At 39.7% G+C, this 17,248-nt stretch overlaps 1 pseudogene; it reads right to left on the bottom strand.

Moving 5' to 3' along the window:
* LOC113568713 overlaps positions 1–17,248 on the bottom strand; it is a 63,106-nt pseudogene that overhangs the window by 14,130 nt on the left and 31,728 nt on the right.

The following is a 17,248-nucleotide window of genomic DNA, read 5'->3' as shown; positions in this document are numbered from 1 at the left end:
GAAGGAATATGATAAAACGCTCAATATTTACCATGTTCATGATCAACAACTGAGTTGTGTTCTGTGAAGAAGCATAAAGTAGAGAGAAATAGCTGTCACACAAGGCATCACATGACATGGATCCTGTGCAGATTTAATCTCAGCCATGGCATAATCAGACTTGCATCAGTGCTGTGTCACAACATACCTGTATGGCCTGTGTCTGAGTAGATGTTCAATTTAACTGGAGCATTGAATGTGCTTCTAGAGAGCATGGGTGCGATTACAGAACTTTTTTCATGAGCCCTTATGGTGTGAACCAAAGGGGCATCAGAAGTTGAGGTGGAACGGACAGCAGCACGTGCTGGTGATGGTGATGTCATCCTTTCCATCAGTACCTTTCACCTGTAATTCTGATAAAGAAACCAATGGTTTAGTACATAGCAAGATGCCCAAAAGGACAAAAAAATCATGTTTTATAAAATTCTACAGTCACAAGTGCACAAAATTTCTTACTGCCTCTCAAATATTGAACACACATTTGTTTATGTCCCTCATTATAATTAATGTTTTATTTATAAACATTTTCCCATCCCAGGACATGTGGTATATCAACATATTTGAAATGCCCAGCATCAGTACTAGCCTGGCACCACGAGGAAGTAATAAAGCAAGCGTATCGGAGAAAACAAATATTACTTGCTTTGCAGATTCTGTTGATGTTTGTTACCAGGAGAATGAGCCATGCTGGCAGAGGCAAAACTCTGGACACAGTAGTTTGTCTTCAGCCCCCTTTCTTGCTCACTTTTTCTGAAATCCTGATTTTGGTTTCATTGTAATCAGGTCTGAATTCTTAACTATCTCTCTAGTCAACAACATCGCTAGAACTTACACAATAAATCTGCATGCAGGAGGACCCAACTGTAACCCAGCTGTGACTTAGCCGCCTCTTAGTGAATAGATTCACTGCCTAGTTGTGGCCCTTTTGTGTGAAGTGAGGAGAGGGCTGTAGTGAGTCTAATAGTCTAATAGGTGTAGTTGGCTCCAGCTACCTACTTTTAAATCTGCATATTGATTCTCCTGCTAGTGGTGTGCTTGACCTGCCGATTGCTTGCAGCAGCTGCGTGCAAACCTATTCCTGAATGCGACAGTGTATGTGAGAGAGAAAGAGAGAGACAATCATATCTGTCCTCAGGATCACTCACTTGAGTACACGTTTCTCCCCTTTGGTATCCAAATAAAATAAAAAATGTATGCATTAGACAAGAATTTAACACTTGATGCTACTGTTAATTACTGTGAATCCTCCATAGCAACAGGGGCAAGATATGATCCAGTATAATGTTTGTCCTGTAAAAATCCTGTTTATTGAATTATGGTAGTCAACTGTTACTAGAGCCTAAATACATTTCCAGTCAGTACAAGTTCACTGAAAGTCTCGTTTTCTGAACAGAATATCAAATGCTTGGTTACACAACCACATTCACTTTTGAGGCAGGGCGTGGTGTGAATTAAAGGACACAATGAGCAGATAAACAGAACTCATCATGGAGCACACGCTGGTATTATTTATCTCTATAATAACAGAGTATAAAAATTACAAACCAAAATCCATTTATTTCAGGGGCTATTGGGCAGCCCTGCATCCAAGGTGGGCCCCGTGTACTAAGGTCCACCTTTACCCGCTATCTGATGCCCTGCCAACTGCTTGCAATCACCAGAAATGAGCACAATCCAAACTGCCCTCCCAATAAAGTGCCCTCCCAATAAAATGCCTTCCCAAGTTTCCACACTGTTCCCAAGGAGTCCTTGCTGATAAGCAACTAGCTTCAAGAAATATGAACGATCACCAAGATGAACTACATATAAGGGTGCTTCTGCTACTACGGTCACTCTTGACTCTCCCATATTAAAAAACAAACAAACAAACAAACAAAAACCATTTTATTTTAACCATCACAGTCAGTATACATGTAAACAGGTACCCCAATTTGTGCCCCAAAACTGCATACATTTTAATCTGGAACATGCATATCTTTTTTGGTTTTAATCAAATGGTTCTAACTGCAACATTACAATAACATTCATGTAGTATATTTTCCGTTTTCAATTTGCATGTTTTCGTGCATTTAAACTAATTTTCATCAAGCTTTGCACATCACTGCAAATACTTATAAAAATACTTTAAAAATATTTAAAAAAATAGGTGATTTCATGGTTGCGTCCATGACATGGAAAATTTAGATGTCAATAGTCTTCATAAACACAATGTCACGGTATGGCCCCTCTCCCTGAACGTTTCCTCGTGTGTGTGTGTGTGTGTGTATGAGTGTGTGTGTGTGCGCGCGCGTGTGTGTGTGTATGAGTGTGTGTGTGTGCGCGCGCATGTGTGTGTGTGTTCTTCAATGTGGCCACACCCTCCCTGTGTCTCACACCTGCTCCTCATTGTGTCGTTATCATATATGTATAAAAGTCTGTTGTTTACGCGTTTGTATTGTCGGTGTTTGACTCCATTAGTGTGTATGTTTGGATGTGAATGTTACCTGTAAAATAAACTTATGCTTATGTTCCACGCGACTCGTCCCTGCATCCTGTGGAAACCTCCAACATTAGTTCAAGTTCAAGTTCGGTTTATTTGTCACATACATAGTCATACACAGTATAACTCGCAGTGAAATGGTGGAAAAAGATAAAATACATTGTTTTCATGGCAGATATTGCTATTCTAATGTATATGTCTGCTATAATGTACATGTCTGCTTATGGGATAATGTTTTGAAAATAAAAGCACAGTAATAATTAAAATGATGCTTTGCTGGGGTAATCACATGCTAGTAAGGATGCAACGTTAACGGTAAACGTTGATAATCTTACCTTAATAATAATAATCTAAAAAATAAGATACTGTAAACAACATTAACAGACAAAAAACTAAGTATTACATGTGTCAGAGATAGAGGTTTTGAAGTAAAGAATCACCTATAAAGAGAAGGTCTTACATGTGTCAGAGATGGAAGTTTTTAGCAGTAAAGAATCACCTATAAACTACTTAGGAAACTAATAAAGGGGCTCAGGACGGACGATGCACATTACTGATGAATTTTAGAGTGCATCTTTAATCACATTATTAGCATCAACATTAGCCAATTATTTAACACATATTGTTACAATTAGTATTACACTGTGAACAATCAACAATCAGAGAACCAGAAAAGACGAGAGTCTGCAAAATTATAGGTTATATGTAATGGCACCGCCCCTCCACCTCGACTCCTCCCCATGTCAGTTTGATGTGTCATTGCTGTTTGTCATTCGGTGTGTGTGTGTGTGTGTGTGTGTGTCTAACATGGCCACGCCCCTCCCTTATTAGTTGGTTATGTGTTACACCTGTCTCTGGTTATAGTCCTGTGTTATGGTCATTCATTGTCTGTGTTTGACCCCGTGCTTTACATGCTGATCCTGTGTTCTACACGTTTCCTCTGTATGCATGCTTACGCAATATGTGCTATTGTACTCAGTGTGCTAGTTCATAGCTCATTTTTTGTAATGCATGTTCCATTTACAAGAAAAAAAGGTTTTCCACATACATGTAGGTCTGCTTACTTTAAACAAGTACACAGTTACACAAACTTGCCAGAGTAAGAAAAGCAGCAGGTTCACTTATCTAAGAAGGTAAGAATAAAACTGCCACTACTTTGTTTTGTAACACCATCACAGAGGACACACCCACAGCACAAAGCCAAACCTGAACTCAGGACTGCAGGCAGCTCAGCCCCCCTTTACACTCAAAACACAATGAAAATTCAAATGGGCCAATTTCATAAAAATTCTACTTAAAACTTAGTTTAATAAACATTTTTGGGTGGAAACACCCCAATTTCAAACACTTTGCTGCTGCATGAGCCGTGTCGCACAGCGTATGCATCCTTTCCATCCACAAGCCGACTGCTGTAACATTTAAAATAAACCCATACTTTCTGCCACTTGTTAGTTAAATATTTTAAATATTTAATCAATTAATTAAATTAATTTCCATACACCATCAAAGGAGTCTGAGAATGCAGAAATGCAACATCTGAAGAATTCATTTGAAATGATAACTTTTAAAACTGCACCCATGATCTAAACCTGTAGTGATAGTGTAGATAAAGGAAACAAGCCCAACAAGTAAACTAAACACACAGTCTTTATATTTTCAGTAAGAAGGTGTTCAGGAATGCTAGTAACTGGTGACTATGTTTGAAGTGAAAGTGTAAAACAGTATACAAATTGAAAGCATAAAACAGAAGCAAGATGCACGCTGAGAATATGTGTGCTTTTCATTTCATTAGAGGAATGAAAACTATGACGTGAACTACACTTGTTCCTTGATGTATGTGTATGCGAAAAAAATGATTATGCTTTTTAGGTTTATGAAAAAAGTGAAAGTGCGCTAAATGTTTCAGTTCAGTTCAAATATTTAGTAGATGTTTCCAGTAAAGGTCTATTCACCAGTCCTGGTGCTGCCCAGTAAGGAGTCATTTTCTTACCTTTACCCCTTTAGCAAGCTTATAGACCCCATTAAACTGGGCTAAAGTACAGAACCATAAACACATTAAATTGTGTCCTGGAAACTGTACCTTGAAAAGATTTAGGCCTCCTTAACTGCTGTTTACATGAGGGGGGGGGGGGGGGATACATAACTAGCTACACGTGCTGTTTGGGGTTACACACTATCCTTTCTGTCTAGGAATAACAAGGACAGGCACAGTTCAAAAACCTGAGAGTGGAGAACAAAAGTAGTACAATAATGGCAGGCAGTGAGAGTTCACAAAGGAAAAGGGGAATGAAATGACCAGAGAGAGAGGAAACTAAATAAGGTTTAGTATGCTTAGCCTTGGTAGAAACAATACTTCACAAAAAGGAAGTGGGGAAGATGGATTAAGCAAGCTAATGAGGAACAACAGGTGAAAAACATCAGAATTCAGGACATGACAAATGGAGGGATACGGTTGGTTTCTGGGAGAATTAGCAACTAACCTGGAGGGTATTCCAGAAAGTGGAGTTGAGGAACGATCCCAGATGTGCTAACTCGAAGTTTGTGGATACCAAATTTAAATGTAATTAAAAGTTCTTCATTAATAAATGCTGATTCAATGTCAACTGGAGGCCACAAGTTAACAGTAACTAGCGATCACCTACCTGAGGTCAGAAATGCTACAAGCTTGAAAACTTATAGAATGTTCATGAACTAATCAGTATTCACATGGAGAATAATATATTGATTGATAGAAGTGGAAAAGAAGAAAAACAGACCAGATAAATGAGAATGGTCCTGAATTATTAGCTTTGCCTTATGCTATGTGACAGTTACAGTAACAGCTCGAATTTTGATTATGCTGATACCAATCTTGGGTTCAGTAATCTGTAACTCACTGTAGTTTCTCCAGTTTACAGTGTGGATCCTTCAGTGGAGCAGCACAGCCTTCATACTGCAGCCAGACAGACTGTAGGGAGAAGGAGAAAATCTCCTCACACTTACAGATCAACACACATGTATGCACACAATTTCTCAATCCTGCACAGTGGATAAGTGATAAATTGTGTGTATAATTTATATTAAAATATACACAGCAAAAAACATGTGTGTGTTTGTGATGGAAAGAGTGAGTGTTAGTCCTGACTAAAACCAAATTAAACTCTCTCCATCCACAGTTCAGGCTGGTGAGACATCGCCTCTGTCCTCAGGCACTTGCTATGATATGCATCAAACACGATTCCACATGTTAGAAGTCATGAAAGGGAAGCTTCAGTAATGTGTTTCCAGACCCAAACACACACAAAAAAATGTTCAACAATAGTTGGTAAGACTCAAGCGTCATCAGAGCGACTAGGATCAGTGGCGTAATGTGGCAGAAATAACCAGCACACTTTTAGGCCTGCTTTCCTACACTGATCTGACGTTAATAACACTGTATTGTAATAATGATGTTAACATTCTGATCTGTTATCTCAATTAATGAACAGCAGTCAATCTTTTCAACACACATTACCGAAACACATTACGTCCAACAATAAACTCTAAATTTCCACACAAAAAGAGAATTTACTAGCACAGCTTGCTAACTAACTGTTTCATTCATGTAGCCTAATTAGCAGTGGCAGCTGTTCAATAGAGTGCTAGGGTGCCGCCCCGGTAGAAATTATTTTATTTTTAAAATAAACATTTTAAATGACTAACGTTAGCAAGCTAGCTGTGTGTTAGTTATAAATTAGGTATCAAAAGGAAAGCTATTTGATGTAAGACCACTGCATTAACTTTTAAAATGCAAGCCTTCTATTTGTTGAAAAATGTTTTCCTTTAGTTAACAAAATATTCAAATGGTTTTTTTTTTTCTAATGATGCATATTGTACCATCTATCTGAGCACATTAGACCTGCAACTAATGATAATTGACATGTATTATTCTGTTGATTGTAATGCCAATTAAATAATTACTGGCTATTTCCCAGACGACTGGTAGTTTGTGTTAACTTGTATTGGGATGGTTGTTGAAACTGAGCATGTCACCAACATCTCTACCTAGAATATTTTTCACCAGCCACCACTGTGTGTTTGTCAGACCTTCAATGTTTTTTTTAAACTTTATTTATGTATTTTAAAATAGTATATTAATACTGAAACTATGAAGGAACACGTGTGGACTTATGTAATAAATTACATAAGTGTAATAAATAAAAAGTATATAAATAAATATATAAATAAAAACCACAATATGTTTTATACGTCAAATTTTTCAAAGTAGTCACCCTTTGTTTTGATTACAGCTTTGCACGACCTTGGCATTGTCTGAGCTTCATGGTCACCTGGAATGGTTCCTCACCAGTCTTGAAGGAGACGTGCTGAACAAACGCGACTCACATCCATTTCCACAACTCTCGCCAGGTGATTCTTCGCCTCTCTAAAGCGAAGCCACTGGGATTGTTTTCCTTGCGAAGCTGCTGTTGCGCACCGTACTTCCTATTCCTTTTCACGGATAAAACGAGTGATCATTCGCTTTCTCTCTGGCGATGTTGCCTTATTAAACGCTTTCTATGAATAACACGACCCAAGCCCTGGTGTTCCGGTTTGCAGCTGCTCGAGCACGTACACCCGCGCCGTCACGCGCTCTAGTCCAGCTCGCCTTGCGCGTTCCACTTTCTTCCTGCTGTTGTGATGTTTATCACCGCGTCCTTAAACCCCAACAAGATCATCTCAACTTACCTTAGCACAGTTCAGTTCCTCTAATAAACTCACCTTAGCACAGTTCAGTTCCTCTAATAAACTCACCATAGCACAGTTCAGTTCCTCTAATAAACTCACCTTAGCACAGTTCAGTTCCTCTAATAAACTCACCTTAGCACAGTTCAGTTCCTCTAATAAACTCACCATAGCACAGTTCAGTTCCTCTAATAAACTCACCTTAGCACAGTTCAGTTCCTCTAATAAACTCACCTTAGCACAGTTCAGTTCCTCTAATAAACTCACCTTAGCACAGTTCAGTTCCTCTAATAAACTCACCTTAGCACAGTTCAGTTCCTCTAATAAACTCACCTTAGCACAGTTCAGTTCCTCTAATAAACTCACCTTAGCACAGTTCAGTTCCTCTAATAAACTCACCTTAGCACAGTCAGTTCCTCTAATAAACTCACCTTAGCACAGTTCAGTTCCTCTAATAAACTCACCTTAGCACAGTTCAGTTCCTCTAATAAACTCACCTTAGCACAGTTCAGTTCCTCTAATAAACTCACCTTAGCACAGTTCAGTTCCTCTAATAAACTCACCTTAGCACAGTTCAGTTCCTCTAATAAACTCACCGTAGCACAGTTCAGTTCCTCTAATAAACTCACCTTAGCACAGTTCAGTTCCTCTAATAAACTCACCTTAGCACAGTTCAGTTCCTCTAATAAACTCACCTTAGCACAGTTCAGTTCCTCTAATAAACTCACCATAGCACAGTTCAGTTCCTCTAATAAACTCACCGTAGCACAGTTCAGTTCCTCTAATAAACATACCTTAGCACAGTTCAGTTCCTCTAATAAACTCACCCTAGCACAGTTCAGTTCCTCTAATAAACTCACCATAACACAGTTCAGTTCCTCTAATAAACTCACCTTAGCACAGTTCAGTTCCTCTAATAAACTCACCGTAGGACAGTTCAGTTCCTCTAATAAACTCACCTTAGCACAGTTCAGTTCCTCTAATAAACTCACCTTAGCACAGTTCAGTTCCTCTAATAAACTCACCTTAGCACAGTTCAGTTCCTCTAATAAACTCACCTTAGCACAGTTCAGTTCCTCTAATAAACTCACCATAGCACAGTTCAGTTCCTCTAATAAACTTACCGTAGCACAGTTCAGTTCCTCTAATAAACTCACCTTAGCACAGTTCGGTTCCTCAACTAAACTCATCAGTGGTAGCTCCAGCACCCTCTCTCATAACCTGCCACAGTATTTAAACACGGAACCTTCGGCCACTTCCTTGTGTATTTGTTCATAGTTACCCTGGTGACTGAAACCGAAAAATGATTTCTCAGCGCTATTCATATCCTTCACCATTTCCGTCTTCAGCTGTTTATCGATGTAAACCTCCTAAAATGTTCTTTGGGTAGAGAATCTTCTGTATAGCATAGAATAGTGACCGTAAATCACGCGCGAATTTTTGGAGAGTTTTGTTTATCATGGACTTTCTACAGCAGTTCTGACCAGGATTTTATTTCATTGTTCAGACGTGTTTATTTCAGAGGTGGACTGAAGAAGATACGCTTACAACGACATTCGCAACAGTAACAGAACCGACCATAAGGACTGAGAAACACAGGGTTAAAATGTACAGTACAGTCGTGGAGAAACGAGACACAGATGGATCAATAAAAGGCGGAAACATGCTGTTTATCACGTGGTCCGTGACTTTACGTATTTCACTTAATTATCATTTAGCCTGTGATGTGATTTTCTTGATTTATTATTGGTTAACTCATACTGCGTGAAAGTAATGGTAGTGAATGGGACCTGTTGATAATTCTAGATAAGTGCTCTGAGCAGACACACACACACACACACACACACACACACACACACACACACACACACACACACACACACACAATGTTTCTTTGTTTTTGAGCCACAGGTTTTGTTTGGTCTTTAGTGTAAGTACTTTTGTTTATGGACAATATTATTCTCACCTATAATTTCTAGACTGTATTCTTTCTACCTGTGTGTCCTATGTGTGGAGGGGTGTACTTCTTTGCACTGTTACCCCAATTTCAGTTACATGGCTTTTTTTTAATGACAAAAATGCAGTGAATCCATCACGCTGTGATCTGTTAAACCTTCAAGAATTTTAAAAACCACAGTATATTCAGTTGCTGTTATTTCTGTAGCTGGCCATTTCAGCTAATAAAACATTATTTTGCTAACTAGCTAAATATGTCATTTCCATCACTATGGAGTTGTGTGTTTCGCTAACTTGGCCAGCTATTAGAGTGAATGCTGGTTGTTTGCCTTCAGCAAATGAAAATCATGTCAGTTAATTTGTCACATACATCGTCATACATGATCCAAATAGCAGTGAAATGCTTTGACAGCTGTAACTGGGGGCAGTGGTGTCTCAGTGGTTAAGGTACTTGACTAGTAATCAGAAGGTTGCCAGTTCAAGCCCCACTGCCAAGTTGCCAATGTGGGGCCCCTTAACCTTCAATTGCTCAAGCAGTGTTCATTCATAAATGTAAGTTAGTTTGGACAAAAGCATCAGCTAAATGTTGTAATTTCCCACTCACATGAAAGGTCATACAGAAAATCTAAATATATAAATAATGATATGACAAAGAAAACTATGGGCTGCAGTTACAATATGAACTGTATGGCTGAAGTGTTTAGGAAAATGATCTGATTTTTCTCTGCAATATTGTGATTACACTTAAAACTCAATTATTTTTTATGATGTGATTTCCTAACCTGTTATCACTGGTTCACATATCTATCAAATATAAACATGAAAAGATCCTCAGGGCTCTCAGATGAAATACAGTTTCACTTTTATTTTTAAATATGTAAAGCCTACAGAGTACATCACCAATACGCTTAAAATTAACATCAAAAGTTAGTTTTTTCCACTAAAAGTGGACAATAAACTATTATTGTTTAACAGTCAAATCTCACACTTCTTGCACCTATGACTGGCCAGTACTGAACTGTCATAAGAATAAGAATAAGATGAAATTAGCAAAATAAATAAATAATAAATCATTAGTTTTATCTCATGTATTGACTTTGTTCTTGCATTTTTGCAATATTAAACTGCAAAATGAAAATATCATTCAACATGAAACTATTAAAATGCAAACATTTGTATCATCATAGGAAATCTATATTGCTTGGCTAGTCAGAAATCAGTGTTCACAGGTTCCTGCCAAAAAGACATGCATACCTACTTTATGTGGCTTAAGGTATGAACACTGACAAGTTACAGTGGTGCCCCTTGTACTAAAAAGCCTTTCTCAGAGTGAACATGTGGCTGGTACACACAGATATCTGCAAGTATGCCTGCTCAAGCTTGTTAAGTTAATTTGGTGAAGTTTCCACCAAGCCAGGAGATCTTCTCCATCAGTGGTGGGTGTCTTCAGCTCTGTTTTTGTGCCATCATTATATTCATGTAAACAATTTGAAAACACACATTTACTATCCAACCAGGACAAAGGAAAGTTATAATATGTTAAAGATCCTGAAACAAATTATTATTTTATTATACAGGCTGTTGTTAATTTGCTTATCTGGTGGTAAACCACAGGGAAATGTGAGTGATGTGGCACTGCTGTTCGATTTCATAAATGAACCAATATTGACAACAGAGTGGGTGTTATCCAGACGCTCTGCACTTACATGTATATATAATAATGATATCCTAATATTTACAAACCTGAGTGTGAAATAAATTTTGATGTGTTGCATCAGAAGTATTTTAGTGACATTATTTCAAGGAGTCAGTTCTAAGGAAAATCTAAACACTTTTTAACATAAAAAACTATTTTGTAAACTCCTGAATTGAGTTCATACTCAGTTATAATGTAGCCATGCTAAACATATGCTGTAGTCAGCCATACTGTAGCCATGCTAAACACATGCTGTAGTCAGCCATACTTTAGCCAAGCTAAACACATTCTGCATGTCATGGGCCACCTGACCATGTGGAGGTTTGGCATCTCTCTTTACCCGTGTGAGGTTCCAGACTCTAAAGCACTAATGTCTGTGGGGAACCTGGACCTTGTCCATTTATTTTTATGCTCAGTCCCATGAAGGCTGGAGTCTATGAATTGCCTATTTCATATTACTTTTCTGAGGTTTGATTTCCGTGGTGAAGGTACACTGCTTTGTTTATTTTTCGTGAGGCTGGTAGAAATGTCACTGGCTCTGTGGTCCTGCTATGCCGTGTTTGTTAGTGCAGCATGAGGCTTGGACACTCTGTGTCTGAGACGACTGAAAATCAGGCTGGTGAAAATAGCTCAGGGCTTCACAGCTAATAGGCGGTTGTGGTGTCTCATAGCTGAGCAATGTAAGGAGCTTCCGCGCGAACCAGAGACACAGAGCATGTGACCCTGGTAATGATGACCCTCTCGCTAAAGGGTATGTTACACAAATGTCAAAAGAACATTCAAACTTTTAATCATTTTTAATCATGTCATAAGTAACTAGTGGACATGCTATACAAATAGTTGTATAATATGTCCACCATCTAGAGCTAATTATTAACACTCTCTCCTCTATGCCATCGTACCAGCCAAGAGCACTGTTGGCATTATTTTTGCTGGATGTTTTGTGCCCTGTGTTCATCCAGAATGAGCCAAGTGGTAGTTATATCATTTTAGCCATGTACATGTTGTTAGCAAAGGCTAAATTTATGACCAAGACAAAAATTCCATTGCTACCCATTGTCATTGAGATCAAACTCGATCAAACATTCAAAAGTAATTCTTCTGCATTTGTAGGTTTGAGTTCCTGATATATCAGCGCTATAATCACTAAAAAATGAAACTTCTCATGAAAGTAGCTCAATATGTTTACAGTAGGGTTTACTTATGGTAAGTGGCTTGTGACCAACCTCTCAGAAAACAATAGAAGAGAAGTTAACCAGCATCTGTACCATACACCTGTAGACAGTTAGAGGTGCCTTGTTGATAACAGGTGACATTACAATATGAAATAGGGCAGATCAGAAGCATTGAGGATCACTTTTAGCTTTTTGTATTGTAAAGAAAATATCTGTTGTGACTGAGTAGACTGATTCTGGATCTGGACTCTGCCACTACAACACTCAAGTCATATTGGATGATTTCGTCATGTGGTCCACGATGTCGTTGTTTCCTGTGCAGATGTTTGGCTGTGGGGCAGTGGCCCAACTGGTCCTCAGCAAGGGATCTCATGGAATGTTCCTCACTGTGAACTTTGCCTTCGATTTTGCCGCCACGCTGGGGATCCTGGTGTGTGGTCAAGTCTCAGGTAAGAACAGGCTTTGCACAGCATTACTGACCAAAGTACAATCCAGTTTGGCCCAGTTTGGCCCAGATATAGAGTAAGCCTAGTCTTGGACTAACCTTCAACATGAATGCTTACAAGTCTTTATCCTAGGGGCACAATCAGTCTGGGAAACTGGAACCTTGAGTTTTGACCTACACTTTCATGAAGGCCTTGTTATCACTATTGAATGGCAGAATCTTTCTCCTAGAGAGCAACACACAGAAGAGCACAGAACACAGAAGAAGTCTGGATTACCATTACAAACTCTGGGTTAGCCAGGACAAACTCTGGGTTAGCCAGGACTAAATCTGGGTTATTTGGGACAAACTCTGTGTTATCAGGACAAAGTCTGGGTTACTGAGACAAATTCTGGGTTAGCCAGGACAAACTCTTGCTTATGTACTGAATTTTGATGACTTTTGAGGGAATTTTAAATGTATGAGGTTACATACCAGTGTGGGTGAAGCAGGGGAACAACTATGCTGGTTTGGAGCCTCTCCATAGTGAATGTTCAATCCACAGTGAAGAGGCAAAAGAACAGGCATGGACGCTGATTTCACAAATGGAAACCAAAGACTCCTGGAGGCTGGTATGTGCAGAGACAGAAACAGGCAGACATGGACACTTAATTTTCTCAACAAATGAGTGGAGCTACGACAAAAGTAGTGGACGTGCAGTTATCCACAGGGCAGCAAAAATGGCTGAAGAAGAAAAAACTACTGTACTACATAATTATATGATGATCTGAGTCCAAGGACAACACCTTCTTTATCCTTTAACACTCATATGTAAGGGAGACTTGGAGAGAGAGAGAGAGAGAGAGAGAGAGAGAGAGACAGAGAGAGAGCAATTGTTCTGATGCCGAAGGGTGGAAAAGGGGAGGGTTGAGCATCGTTAAGCCATCTCATTAGCCTTTGACGCAGACTTACAGGAGGTGTGTCACTTTTGGACCCACTGTGCCACAAGTCCTCCTGTAGCAGTCATTAGCTGAGTGTCATAACGTGCCTCCACACAGGCGAGAATTGTCTTCCAGCTCTTCAGCATGTCACGAGTGCTCCGTGACATGAGAAGCTCAACAACTGAAAGTGGATTGAAATACAAAAATACATTGTGTGAATGTATGCATGTTGTAATATACTCTGCTACTGGATTCATCACTTATGATATGTTTTTATTGCCAAGTTGTCTGGTTGTTCATCACATGTAGTCTGGGTGTTTGTCACAAGTCACAAGTTTGTCACAAGAGCACATGTGGTGCAGAAAACACACAAATCACACAAGCAGTCATTCACTCATTCATGCTCTAGTTATTTATTCATTCACCCTTAATTTACCTTGGATAAGTGCATTGTATAAGAATTAAATCTGCACATGAGCCAGCTGACTAATTCAGTTTTTTCTGTTATGAGCATCCTGACCAATCATAGACCTCCACTACAGTGTCATGTAGGTGTTCTGATGAACCGCTGCATTTTACATAAACTTACAGATCAAAATAATTTGGATCAGAATATTACAGACTTATCTTTAACAAGGACATACGAAGGCTTTATCAAGGCATGTCTCAAGGCTACAGGTACACACAGGCACAGACAGCAGGGTAGCACAAACACAGCGGATCAGCACAAACACAGCAGCACAGCACAGTTCATTTGTCAACGCCTCACAGGGCCCTCAAAAATCTTGTTTAAGCATGTCGCATTTTGGAAGTTCAATCTTGCTCCAGGGAGCTACTTAAAGTTGATTTAAGCAATGTACTCCATTTAAAGGCCTGATAAACGTTGCCTTTTGATGGAGAGATTACATTAAGCCACTCTAAAATCTATTCCAGCCCTTTATTGTGAAGCATATAAAGAGACCTCTCGAGATACGAATACTGAACAATTTTAGCTATTGGATGTTTCGAGCAGCAAAAAGCAAACTGTGCAGACATGCCACACAGAACAACGTATAAGATTACATGTAAATGCAAACCTGAAGATAGGCGAAATCACATTTAGTGTGGATCATTCAAAAACATCTCCCTCAGTTTCTGTAGGTGGGCACCTGAACCCGACAGTGATCTTTGCCCTTTGCATGCTGGGTCGAGAGCCATGGAGGAAGTTTCCCGTGTATTTCCTGTTTCAGACAATAGGAACCTTCTTTGGAGCAGTGATCATATTTGGCATGTACTATAGTGAGCTGTGTTACTACATAATGTGTGAAATGAGCAGAAAAGATGGTTTGTATGTTAAAAAAAGGAACTTAATTGTAAAAAGTTCAGGTTGCAGAAATCCTTAAATCAACAAGTCTCTTCAGTAGCCCAGTCTGCTAAGGAAACATGTCTGGAAACTAATTATTGTAACAGCCTTGAACAACAACCACTCATTTCTTTGAAAAAGCTGTGAAAAGTTCTTTTTAGGATGTAATGCATGTGTTGTTTTGCGCGACTGCAGATACTCTCTGGGCGGATCAGAAGGACAGTCTGCTCATGGTGGGCGAGAACGCCACAGCAGGAATCTTCGCCACGTACCCCTCCAAGCACCTCAGCCTGGTCAACGGTTTCTTCGACCAGGTGAGCAGCTGCAGGATGGGCCAAACAGCTGGACTGCTGACAGACCCCCTGACATTCCAAACCAGCGCATCTCCTGCAGACCTGCTGACAGACAGCAGCTATAGAAACACTTCAGTAGCCTTTTACACCAGACAACATGACTGAATGTGTCCTTCATCAGTGTTAAGTCCTAACCAAAGCAACTCCAGTGTGTATTACATAGCACATGTCACATGTAGTCAGTGATTCATTGCTAAACTCAAAGAACAATATGCTTTTTGATCGATATTTCATGTGTGTGAACACGGTTGTCTGAAAAGTTCAGGCTATGTTTTGGTGAATTAATTTAATAAAACTCAACACATACTGTTCATGGGCATCAACTCGGGCTACGCCATGAACCCCGCCTGTGACCTGGGGCCCCGCATCTTCACCTCACTCGCTGGCTGGGGAAGTGAAGTGTTCACGTGAGTGCATAAACTGTACATAATTTGTCATATGCTGTCCATAATGTTATGTTCATGTGTCATACACTGTACATATCGTTATTGTGTCATACACTGTGACTAATGCTACATAATGTGTCATATACCATGCGTAATATTACATTACTGTGTCATATACCATCCATAATGTTACATTAATGTTTCATATACTGTACATAATGTCACAATGTGTCATGTACTGTGACTAATGCTACATAATGTGTCATATACTGTCTATAATGTAACATCATGTGTCATATACTGTAAATGTTACATTAATGTGTCATAACCTGTACATAATATTGTATTAATGTCTAATATGTTACACATAGTAAATAGGGTTTAAGCATTTATTTTACTAAAAGGAAGTCATAACAGATTAGCTGGCGTTACTGCATGACAGCCATAACAGATCAGCTAGCGTTACTGCATGACAGCCACTTCTCCCTCATATACACCACTGATCTAGAATAAAGAACTTTATTCTAGATCAGTGATCACTCCACCTTACTTTCACTACATCCTGTATGTAGCAGTAGCAGCACTGAATGGACGGGAGAACTCACATAACACTGTTTCCTCCAAAGCTAATGAAATGCCCTCATGTCCCCTTGTGTTCCTTCGTGTCCCCCTGTGTCTCTTTGTGTCCCCTCATGTCCCCTTGTGTTCCTTCGTGTCCCCCTGTGTCTCTTTGCGTCCCCTCATGTCCCCTTGTGTTCCTTCGTGTCCCCCTGTGTCTCTTTGCGTCCCCTCATGTCCCCTTGTGTTCCTTCGTGTCCCCCTGTGTCTCTTTGCGTCCCCTCATGTCCCCTTGTGTTCCTTCGTGTCCCCCTGTGTCTCTTTGTGTCCCCTCATGTCCCCTTGTATTCCGTTGTGTTGCCTTCCTTGTCACAGGGTTAACGAGTGCTGGTTCTTCGTGCCAATCTTTGCTCCATTTTTCGGCACGCTGGTGGGCGTGCTGGTATACCAGCTGATGGTGGGCTACCACGTGGAGGGCGAGAGCCGTGCCCGGGAGATGGCACAGGCTCAGGGGGAGAAGGAGAGACTGAAGCTTGCGGAGAAGAGCGACTTGGCATGAAGAGCTCGCTCAGGGTGCCTCCCATTATGACCAGCCTCCCTCTGATAGCATCACTCCTCCTAACTGATCTAGGATCAGCTTATCATATGTCATGTAGGGTGACCTTCATATCCTCTGTGCTACTAAATTCTGATCTGGTGCTTATTTTACACACACTGTGGTCTCTCTATACTCCTAGAACACACCGCATGACGTTTCTGTTCTCTTAGCACTGCGATGATAGAAAGACAGCATCACCTCACTACTACTTTTGGCTATGATCAGGTTCTTATACAGTAGTTCTTTGCCCAACAGATTTGACTGAGATTGTGTCCTTATTACAGCATAGAGTCTAAGATCCCTGCTCTCTGGCTGCTTTTAATGTTCATACAAACTAAACTCTAGACCTCTTATAGCTAAATCCTTCTTTAAACCTTAAACTCCAGATTTCTAAAGCTAAATGCATCTTTAATCCCTAAACTCCAGACTTCTAAAAGCTAAATGTAGATTTAAAAATTAAACTCCAGACTTCTAAAAGCTAAATGCAGATTTAAACCTAAAACTCCAGACTTCTAAAAACTAAATGCAGCTTTAAACCTTAAACTCCAGACTTCTAAAAGCTAAATGTAGCTTTAAACCTTAAACTCCAGATTTCTAAAA

Source organism: Electrophorus electricus, chromosome 22 (assembly GCF_013358815.1).
Source record: "Electrophorus electricus isolate fEleEle1 chromosome 22, fEleEle1.pri, whole genome shotgun sequence".
Taxonomy (NCBI): Eukaryota; Metazoa; Chordata; class Actinopteri; order Gymnotiformes; family Gymnotidae; genus Electrophorus; species Electrophorus electricus.
Note: the sequence above shows the minus strand (reverse complement) of the source record. Positions and strands in the feature narration are given on the sequence as shown.